This window comes from Puma concolor, chromosome B4 (genome assembly GCF_028749965.1).
Source record: "Puma concolor isolate L17-30 chromosome B4, mPumCon1.1.hap2, whole genome shotgun sequence".
Lineage (NCBI taxonomy): Eukaryota > Metazoa > Chordata > Mammalia > Carnivora > Felidae > Puma > Puma concolor.
In genome coordinates, this window is record NC_141673.1 from 98,605,038 (window position 1) to 98,616,269 (window position 11,232).

An 11,232-nucleotide genomic window follows, 5' to 3' on the forward strand; every position below is an offset into this window, starting at 1 on the left:
CATTTTGTAATAGTCAAAGCTTTTTGGATAATATCTCGTAATCTCTTTCCAGCATGTCTCTGTTGTCATTGTCTGAAAGAGTGGTTTACGTATTCCAACAATTGCTATTACATTAGCACTGAGAGAAAATCATGGAAGGAGAGTTTGACGTCCTGTGCTTCTAAGAACTCTAACCTGCTCTACTATGATGATGAAGAGGACAAGGTAAGATTTTAGATGTTTCCAGATTCTATTAAAAGCTTGTGAGTTAAAATTATGCTTGTAGAGTTCATCCGTAGTTACATATGTATTTGTAGTTTATTTATTTTAGTCTTTAATACTGCACATGTTGACTCTATGACACATAATTTATATGCTTATACCTTGAATGTACATTTGATAATTTCCAGTTCTTACTTTTCATAGAAACCTGTGTGTCTAGAAATGTTCTTTTTCCTGAAATAAACTTCACATTTAATTTTACAACACATCAAGGAAACTATGCATTTGTGCACATTGATTATAAAATATATAGTATCACACAAATACCAATCACATCATAGGACAGAAGTTTAGAGCCTTTATCAGGCCTGCCCATTTTCATTTTATGAAATATTTCTGCTTATTTGGGGGCTTTATATCAATGGAATCATTCAGTGTGCATTTTTCCATGTGTCTCCTTTCTGTGTCAGATGGTATTTGTGATCCATCTATATCAACACATTTGTCTATAGTTTGTGAAATATCACTACTCTTTTATATGAATATGACAGTTTCAAACCATTCTCAGTAAAATAGTTCTTTTTTATTATGTGGGTATTATGAATAATTGTGTTATGAAAATTCTTTCCTATATCTTCCTCCACATATCATATTTATAATCTTTTATTATATATAACTACATCTTACAGAGCATATTTATGTAATATAAATGTTATGGTTTTCATAATAAATAATAATCTATAAATATAACATAATTATATTTATGTATAATTGTAATACACTTCCCTGTAAGCGTTAGTCTGAAATTGCACAGTCATTGACATGTGGAAATTTCAATATATTAAATTTTCCCTACATCTTTTATTGTATTGTGTAAATATCCATTGTACCAAGTAGTCTTTTGATCCAAATCTCAGTAGCTTCAGTAAAATTAATTAGTAAGTTCTGATGGTTATACACAGTACCATTTTTCTGGGTTGTAAATCTTAAGGCTATTCTCTTTTGTGAGAAAGAGAAGTACTGGGCTGTGTCTCTTGCCCATTTCGCCAGGATGGTGCCTTTTTTTCACCTCTTAGAAGCCTTTGTCATATTTTAGATACGAGCTCTTTCTCAAGTTGTTAAGATGAAAATATTTGTGACATGCATTTTCACTCTCATAATGGAGTCTTTTAATGATCAGGATTGTATTTATTTATTTTTTGATATAATTTATTGTCAAGTTGGCTAACATACATTGTATGGAGTGTGCCCTTGGTGTTGGGGGTAGATTCCCGTGATTGATTGCCTACATACAACCCCCCAGTGCTCATCCCAGCAAGTGACTTCCTCAATGCCCATCACCCATTTTCCTCTCTCCCCCACCCCACTACCCACCCCTAGTTTGACCTCTGGATTTAAGAGTCTCTTGTGGGTCGCCTCCCTCCCTCTCTGTTTGTAACTATTTTTTGCCCCTTCCCTTCCACCTTGGTCTTCTATTAAGTTTCTCAATATCCAAGTATGGGTGGAAACATATGATATCTGTCCTTCTCTGACTATTTCACTCAGCATAATACCTTAACCCGCATAGTTTCTTTGTCTGGTCAATCTTCTTTTCTTTTCTTTTTCCCCACCTCCTTCTTTATCTCCCTTTCTCTCCCTCTGGAATGATCAGAATTTTAATGTTAGCACAGTCCTACTTAGCACTTGGTGTGTTACAATCATTACTATGGACCTATTTCAGAAGTTAGTGATAGTTCATGAGTATTATTTCCTATATTATTTTCCTGGACTCACCTTTTTCTTTATTTCTTTATCTTTTAACTTTTCATTATGTTTATGATCCAGTTAGGATTTATTTTTTGTGATGCTCTATTTCTGATGCTGTGAGATAAAAGTGAAGGTTATATTTTTCTACATCATTATTTAGAGCAAAGTAGGTCTCATCTTCATAAATAACTTTATATACATGAAGTTCTATATGTACACGTATGCTCTAATCTCCTTTATATAAATAATATGAATATTATATATCTTTATATAGATAATTATATATTCACAGATCACTGTCTATACAGTCTGTCACAACCCATAGCAGTTGGAGTAAAATGTAGAGACTTACTTGCCTTTATGGCCCCTTACTGTGTCCCAATTATACTGTGTCCTAATATTTCTCTACTTACTTTGAGAATCACATGGAATTTATAATTTTGCTGCAACTGATAATTTTCCTTCAAATATCAAACAATTTAGAGAACACAGTGAAGGAAAGTCCATTATACCTATGAGAGTTTTATTCATTCTTTTGTTCTCTCTTTCTTCCTGATGATTCAAGATGCCTTCTTTTGCCATTTCTTCTCTTTAGGAGTTCTTTCAGAATGGGTCTGGTGGTGATACATTTTCTTAGTTTTCCTTTATCAGACAAAGTCTTAATTTCCCTTGCATGCCTGTTGATATTTTTGGTGGATAGTCAATGGTTTTTTATTAGAATCACGCAATTAGTGTCTAAAACATTTCTGTCTTTCTAGCATGGCTTTTATCTGTTATTTTGACCAGAGAGAAAAAAACATTTTGGAGATTTGGGTATGTACCTGGTGGTGTCTGTGGTTTTCTAGGCTCTCTGACACCAGTCTATGTGAGGTAGAGGGAAATTCCAGAGAGCTCACCACCATGTCATTCCTCGGGTCTCCAGGGCTGGGATCTGTCAGCTTTCTCATTACCTTTCTGAATGTTGTGTCATCTTATGTATAATGCCCAGGGATTGTAGCTGCATTGGTGGGAGGAATAAGGAAAAGTCTATCCACTCTTTCTTTCCAGAACAGGAAGTCTGGTCTGGGGGTGGTTTTATTTTGAATGCTCCTAAGGTTAATAGTGTTCAGCATCTTTTCCTGTACTCATTGGCTATCTATACATGGTGTTTGGTGAAATATCTCCTGAAATATTTTGCTAACATTTTTACTTTTTTTCATTGTATTTTGACAAATATTTATGTACCCAGGGGGCAAGTTGTTTTTATTAGATGTATGATTTGTAAATGTTTCTTCACAAGTTTATGACTTTCTATTCCCTTCAAAGAGCAGATATTATCTTGATGAACTACATTTCATCAATTTCTTCTTTTATGGATTGTGCTTTTGATATTCTGTCTAAAAATATCTCTGCCAAACTGTAGGTCTCGTGCATTTTATAATACAATTCAATTTTCTTTTCACGTATGTGTGCTTAATTTTGAGCATTTTAATATAGTCAAAGTATATAATTATTAATAATATTTGATACCCCATTGTTTCCACAACATTTATTCAAAAGCCTATACTTTTCCAATGAATGACTGCATTTTTTGGAAATATGCATTTCACATTGTGTGGGTACAAATTTTGCACTTTCCCATGTGTTTAATTAATGTCCTTATGTTTTTTTTAATGTCAGCTTTCTACTTTAAAGACCTTCCTTTTGTTTTAAATATGTATGTATTTATTTTGAAACAGTGGGAATGCAAACAGTGGCAGGGGCAGAAAGAGAGGGAGAGAGTATCCCAAGAGGGGTCCATGGTGTCAGCACAGAGCCTGCCTTGGGGCTCCATTTCAGGAGCAATCCTTTCATGACCTGAGCAGAAGCACAACTGCCTGATCTACCCAGGTGTCCCCCACATTGTCCTTTGTTAAACAGCGAGTTTATACAAGTTCATTTTCAGAGTTATTATATGTGTTCAGGATCTTTGCATGGATATTTCCAGTTCATTTCTATCTTCTAAAGGTTTTTATAAAGTTTATTTTTATTTATTTATTTTGTGTGAGAGAGAAAGTGAATGGGAGGGGACAGAGACAGAGAGAGGGACAGAGAGAAAATTCCAAACACTTTGCCCACTGTCAACACAGAGCCAAATGTGGGGCTCAAACTCACAAACCCTGAGATCATGACCTGAGCCAAAATCAAGTCGGGTGCTTAACCAATGGAATCACCCAGGTGCCCCTTTCAAAAGGCTTTTTAAAAATAAGAATAAATATTAGTTTGTTCAGGTGTCTTCTGCATCACAGAAATCACATTTGAATATATTTTCATTTCTTCATAATATTCTCTTCTGATAGTTTTTATTGTGGTATAATGTACATACACATGGATCATATGCTATAAATGCCAACAGACAGCTGAGTTTTCAGTGTCACCATTGTATGGAATGAGAAAATCAATATTACCAGCACTGCAAAATGCCACTATCAAGTTCTTTTCTGCATTTTAAAAAGTTTGTGTACATGGAATAATACGGTATGCATATTGTATTTTTGGCATTTTCAGGTGAAGGTAAACTTGTGTGATTCAGCCCTATAGCTGCACCAGTTGCAAATTGTCCACATCTCTTTGTTGTTCTGTTGTCGGATTCTACTACAATGTATTCACCGATTCTGTTGCTGATGCTCTTGGGTATTTGGGTATTGGTCCATTTGGGGCTACTTTGAGTTACTCTACTATACATACTCCACAGTCAACTTTTAGCTAAACATATGTGTTTCTTATTTAACTAATGGCTCCTCTCTTCTTGCTTCTTGAGAGGGTAGTAACTTAAATCATGCATTGATAACATTCTTCCCTTTAAGTGTAATTGACAAAGGTACAGATTGTCTCCAAACACTACTTTAGTTTCATCCTAAAAGCTTTGATGTATTCTCAGTTTATTGTCGACCAGTACAAGGTAATTTCTATCATCCAGTACAAGATATTTTCAAAGATTTCATCTTTGAACTGTAAATTTTTCAGAAGTGTATCACTTGCCACATGTTGGAAATTTCCCGGATTTCTTTCCATTGTTTCTTCTCATTTCTTTGTCTTCAGAGAAATTACTTTGAATATTTCCATCCTTAAAATTTTTGATCCCATGGGGCGCCTGGGTAGCTTATTGGTTAAGCGGCCGACTTTGGCTCAGGTCATGATCTCACAGTCCGTGGGTTCGAGCCCCCCGTCGGGCTCTGTGCTGACAGCTCGGAGCCTGGAGCCTGTTTCGGATTCTGTGTCTCCCTCTCTCTGACCCTCCCCCGTTCATGCTCTGTCTCTCTCTGTCTCAAAAAAGTAATAAACGTTAAAAAAATTTTTTTTTGATCCCTATTTATAATCTAGAACACTTTCTATATATGTCAGTTTTATCAAGCTGATTCCTAGTGTTTTGACAGTCTTCCATAGTCCTTCTGATTTTGTGACTATCTGTTCTTACTGAAGAAAGAGATTTCAATCTTCAAGTACACTCATTGAATTGTTTATTTATCCTTCTAATTCTGTCAGTTTCTATTTCATGTGTTTAAGGGTTCTGATGCTAGGTGATTAATATATGTTTATAATTGTTTTATCTTCCTCTTATATTGACAACCTTAACATTTTGAAATGTTTCTTTTAATTTCGGCTAACATTTCTTGTTTTAACAGCTACTTTGTTATTAGAACAGTCATTTCTAGGGGCGCCTGGGTGGCGCAGCCGGTTAAGCATCCGCCTTCAGCCGGGTCACGATCTCACGGTCCGTGAGTTCGAGCCCCGCGTCAGGCTCTGGGCTGATGGCTCAGAGCCTGGAGCCTGTTTCCGATTCTGTGTCTCCCTCTCTCTCTGCCCCTCCCCCGTTCATGCTCTGTCTCTCTCTGTCCCAAAAATAAACTTTGAAAAAAAAAAATTAAAAAAAAAAAAAAAAAGAACAGTCATTTCTACTCACTTCTTTTGGTTACTGTCTGTGGGGTCTATTGTTTTGCTATCCTTTTATTTTCACCAATGTATGCCTTTGAATCTACAATGTGTCAGTTACAGGGAGCATATAGATGGATACTACTCTTTTATTCAGGATGACACTCTCTATCTTATCATTGGAATACTTATTTAATTCCCATGAATATTCATTCGTGTAGAGAACATATAGATGGATCTTTTTTTTAATTCAGAATGTTAATTTCTAACTTTGATTATATTTATTTCATTCAAATTAAGGCAATTATTTGTGTCCTTGGATTTAGGTCTGTCATTTGCTGAATGTTCTCGATGTATGTGTTATTTTCTTCTTCCACCTTACCTGACATCTTTTGGATTAAACACATATTTTAGTATTCCCTTTTAAATCCTCTGCTGATGTCTTAGCTATATTTTTAAATTATGTACTTCGTAGTTGCTGTAAGTATAACAAATATATCTTTTGTTTGTGTTTCGTGAGATATAATTAACATACAACACTGCCTAATACATTACAGTATGGTTACTATGGTAATATGCATTAGCTAACACCTTTGTCGTGTCACATATGTATTTAGCTTTAGTTTTTATTTATTTAGATTTACTTTTTCAGCAACTTCAAAATTCATAATGCAGTAATGCTGACCATTTCATTATATGGTACATTAGATCTTTAGAACTTCTTTATCTGTTTGTTGCAAGTTTGTAAACTTAAACAACACCTCCCCAGTTCCCCCACCCCTCAGGCTCAGGTAAACAACATTTGGCTATATGTTTCCTTTACAAGTTCAGTTTTCTGAGATTCCATATGTAAGTAAGATCATACAGTATTTGTGTATCTCTCTCTGACTTAAGTCACTAAATAAAATGCCTTGAAGGGACATCTATTTGTCACAAATGGCAAGATTTCCTTTTTTCTCTTGGCTGAATAGCATTTATATATATGCATAGTAATTATACATATACATTATATACACATTTAGAGTCATTATACATATCTTTGTAACCACTTATCGGGTGGCAGATACTTAGGTTGCTTTCATATATTGGCTATTGTAAGTAAAGTTGTAGTGAGCATGGCTGTGCAGATATCCTTTTGAGATACTGATTTCAGTTCCTTCTAATACATACCCAAGATATATCCTACAAACTAACCATAAGTGACAAGAAATGGCTATTCTAATAGGATTTCCTTCCTTTTTCCGGCTGAATAATATTACACTGGTAGGTGTATACCACGCTTTCTTTCTCCATTCATCCATCAGTGGACATTTGGGCTGCTTCTACCCCGTGGCTCTTAGGAGTATTGCTGCACTGAGCATGGGTGTGCACGTATCCTCGAGATCTTGCTTTCAATTCTTGTAGATAGTTTCTCACATGTGGGATTGCTGACTCCTTTGCTAACTGTAGTTTTAATCTCTGGAGGAAGCTCCATCCACATCTTCATAACGGCTGACCGATGTGCATTCCCAACCACCATGTGTAAGTCTCCTTCTTTTTGACCTCCTCACTGAAACATTTTTAAAGAGTATTTATTTATTTATTTATTTATTTATTTATTTATTTATTTTGAGAGAGAGAAAGAAAGAGAGCAAGCAGGGAAGGTGCAGAGGGAGGGAGATAGACAGCATCCAAAGCCGGCTTTGCACCATCAACACAGAGCCCAACGCGGGGCTCACCCTAAAACTGTGAGATCATTACCTGAGCCAAAACTGAAAGTCAGACACTTAACTGACTGAGCCACCAGACGACTCAACAATTTTCTGCTGTGTGCATCCATCTTAATGAGTATGAAGTGATAAGTAATCATGATTTTGATTTGCATTTCTCTGATCATTAGCGATATTGAGCATCTTTCCATATGATTTTCACAATTTATATTGTCTTTGGAAATATGTCTGTTTAATTTCTTTGCCCATTTTTTCATTGTGTTCTTGGTGTTTATTGTTGTTGATACTAAGTTGTAGGCTAATTATATATTTTAGACGTGATTCCCTGTTTGATATATGATTTGCAAGTGTTTTTTCCACTCTGTCTTTTCATTGTTGATCATTCCCTTTAATGCACAGAAATGTTTAGGTTGATATAGCCCATTTGTCTACAATGGACTTTTCCTTTGTGGTCTGGTTTTGGTGGCAGAGCCAAGAAATCATTGCCAAATACAATGTTGTTTATATTCCCCCCCCCCATTTTTTCTTTGAGGAACTTCTTCACCTTACATTTATGTCTTTAGTCCATTTTGAGTTAATTTTAGTATATGGTGTAAATGGAAACATCCAACTTCATTCTTCTGCATGTGGGAGGGAAGTCAGTTTCCCAACACCCTTTGTGAAAGATGCTGTCTTTCCCTATTGAATGGTCCTGGCACCCTTATCAAAGCTGGTTAGACCGATTATACCTCGGTTTGTGTCTGGATATTTTTAAGGTATTGTTTCCATGGGGGATTTAGACTCTGTGTCTTTCTGTTCCTTCAACTTGCTGCTTGTATCCCATTCCACTCGGAACTAGTGTGCAGGGCAGGGATATGGATTCTGTCCTAGATAATGTGGTGTAAGGCTGATGGAGGTGGAAGACGTGTCATCCATCCCTGATTTTCATGCTGACTTAAGTCACTTCACAATCCACTCTCTTCCCTCAAGACTATTTCTTTGTATTTGCCAGTGTTCTTTGGTCATTTCATTATGATGTCATGAGACGTGGATTTGTACGTGCTCATTCTGTTAGCAGTTTGCTAAGTCTCTGGTGTCTATAAATATTTTACATTATATTAGTGCGCAGTTCATTCGTCGTGCCTTAACATTGTTGTCCTGTTTTTTTCTGCCTCTGTTGTTCTTCTCATATTCTCCTTAGACCTATGCTGGCTTTCCTGATACTGTTTTGAAAGTGTCTGAATTCTGTAAGTGGTTTTCTTTTTTCTCTCTCATCCTAAGGTATAAATAAATTTTGTTACTCTTTCACATTCATTAGTTTTGTTGTTTTTTTTTTCTACTTGAGTGGATTTTCCATTTCCAGTATGGAATGATGCACTCAGATTCTCTGTGGTTTCTTCATATAGTTTTGTTTCTCTATTGATATTTCCTACTTGCTAAATTGCTGCCATCACATATTCATGCAAATTTTTCAACTAAGTTTTCTTTATAGTTTTCATATGTGTATAAATATAACTTTTATTTTTATTATGTAAAAAAAAAATTTAATGCTTTTATTTATTTTTGAGAGAGAGAGACAGAGCACGAGCAGGTGAGGAGCAGAGAGAGAGGGAGACACAGAATCCGAAGCAGGCTCCAGGCTCTGAGCTGTCAGCACAGAGCCAGATGCGGAGCTCGAACTCACGGCCTCTGAGATCATGACCTGAGCCGAAGTCAGACGCCCAACCGACTGAGCCACCCAGGCGCTCTTAAATATGACTTTTAAGTTCTTTTGGTCTAATATGTGCAAATACTTATCCCAGCAGATGTTTCTATTGACCTATGCTTTCCTTTCATTGGAAGATTTTTTAAATTTATCTTCATATTTTTTTTTTTACTTTTTAGGGAGACACTTTTTAAAAATACACTTCAGTAAACATGCATTGTATGTCATTTTTCCTAGATTTACTATTTTTTGTTGCCAAACATTTATGGCAGAATCTTCTCCACTGAAGCCTGTCTACTGATAGTTTTGTTCAATGTTTTCCAAATTCTTATTGCTTATTTTTATGACCTTGTGACTTTTACCTTTGATGTTAATTACTGCTGATCAAGTCTCCACCTATGGCACCAACACACTTGCTCTTTGCAGCTTCTCCCAATTGTAACATTTCAGTCTTCTTGATCGCTGAGCCAGGGGTGGGCAGGTGGGAGACACTGAGCATCCTAGGCGAGAAGATGACGGATGTGCTTCCTCCTTGAATCTCCAGGATTTTTTCCAATGTACCTATTTCATAAGTTATTAACCTGTGATCCATTTTCTAAACTCTGAAATTGTCTTCATGGTCAGTTTGTCCTCTTCACTTAGTCCTACTAAGATAATTTTATACTTTTGTGTCCACCGTGTAACATTATATTATAATTTGAAAGTGTCTACAAAGGAAGGAAGGATGAACTTTTATGTGTTATTACAGAATTCAAGTGAGCATAAGAGCTTGTATTTGACTCCCAATAAATTTTATTTTCTCATAGTTTTTGTTGAATTTACTCTCTGCTACTACATGGGTTAGAGGCTCCCAGAGAAGAAATCATAGTTCATCTGTGCAGCCAAAAGCCTTAACATTTTCTTCTGAAGTGTAAGTCTCCTGACAACTTTTTATTTTATGCCTCTCAAGAATTGTTCTTAGAAAGAAAAACAGCAATGTGTGAACAATCAGATAAACACAGTAGCTGTATGAGAAATATGGAGATTGAGATATATGAGTCAAAATGGATGGTTTATTCATTAAAATACTATGGTACCTAGTAAGAGATATAAGCAACCTTATGGTAAGATTAATGAGATATAATTCTCTGTATTTCAGGTTGTCAGTATCTTCAGAGAGTGACAAGAATTGTCCATATTTCGATTTTGGTGCAAAAAAAACTTATTTTGCACCCTGCTCAGTAATAAGACCATATGTTTGTAAGCACCAAGTGTTTTAGTTAGCTCATTTGGGTATAATGTTATTTCACCATTTATAAAGAATACATCTCTCATTATTTCAAAACCTGTATGATTATTTTCTTTGCATATTATTAAGATAATATTTTTAGTGTAATTTTAGGCTCACAACAAAATTAAGAAGAAGCTCCTGAGATTTCCTGGATTGTCCCCGTCTGCACATGTGCATGGCCTCTCCCATTATCAACATCACTCACTAGAATGTTTCGTTTCTTACCAAGGATGAATCTGCATCAATGCATATATATATTGCCCAAAGTCCAAAGAGTACTTGAGGCTTCATTCTTGGTGTTATGGAACTGTTCTCAAATGTAATTATATTAGTGTAAAAAACCATACTCGGTATATATTATTTATTTCTCATGCTTTGCTATTTAGTAGAATAAAATATATATTAATTACAAATCATAACATTAGTGTAAAATTCTCAATACAGTGAATAATTCCATTTCTATTTCCAAATTACCTGATTTGTTCTAGCCCTTTAAGGGCCTCAAATGAGGATTGAACACTCCAGGGTGACAAGGGTATCAGTCAGAATTGAGTCAGGAGACAGAAACAAGGAAGGAAGTTGAAGTAAACAATTATTATCTACTTGTAAGGGAAAGCTTACTAAGGGGAAAGGCTACTAAGTAAATAAAATTACAAAAAATATCTTAGAATTAAAGGAGGGATCACTGGGAAGCTAGGTCTACTCTCGAAAGATGGGATTCAGATGTCGTT

The 11,232-nt window shown here is 35.6% G+C and overlaps 1 long non-coding RNA gene across 1 annotated transcript; it reads left to right on the plus strand.

Annotated features, from left to right (window-relative positions):
• The first annotated feature begins 44 nt into the window (after positions 1 to 44).
• On the plus strand, positions 45 to 10,557 carry LOC147579332 (uncharacterized). Its single transcript, XR_015253808.1, has 3 exons — positions 45 to 204; positions 10,038 to 10,141; positions 10,370 to 10,557. It is a non-coding gene; the product is annotated as an uncharacterized LOC147579332 (long non-coding RNA).
• The last annotated feature ends 675 nt before the right edge of the window (positions 10,558 to 11,232 follow it).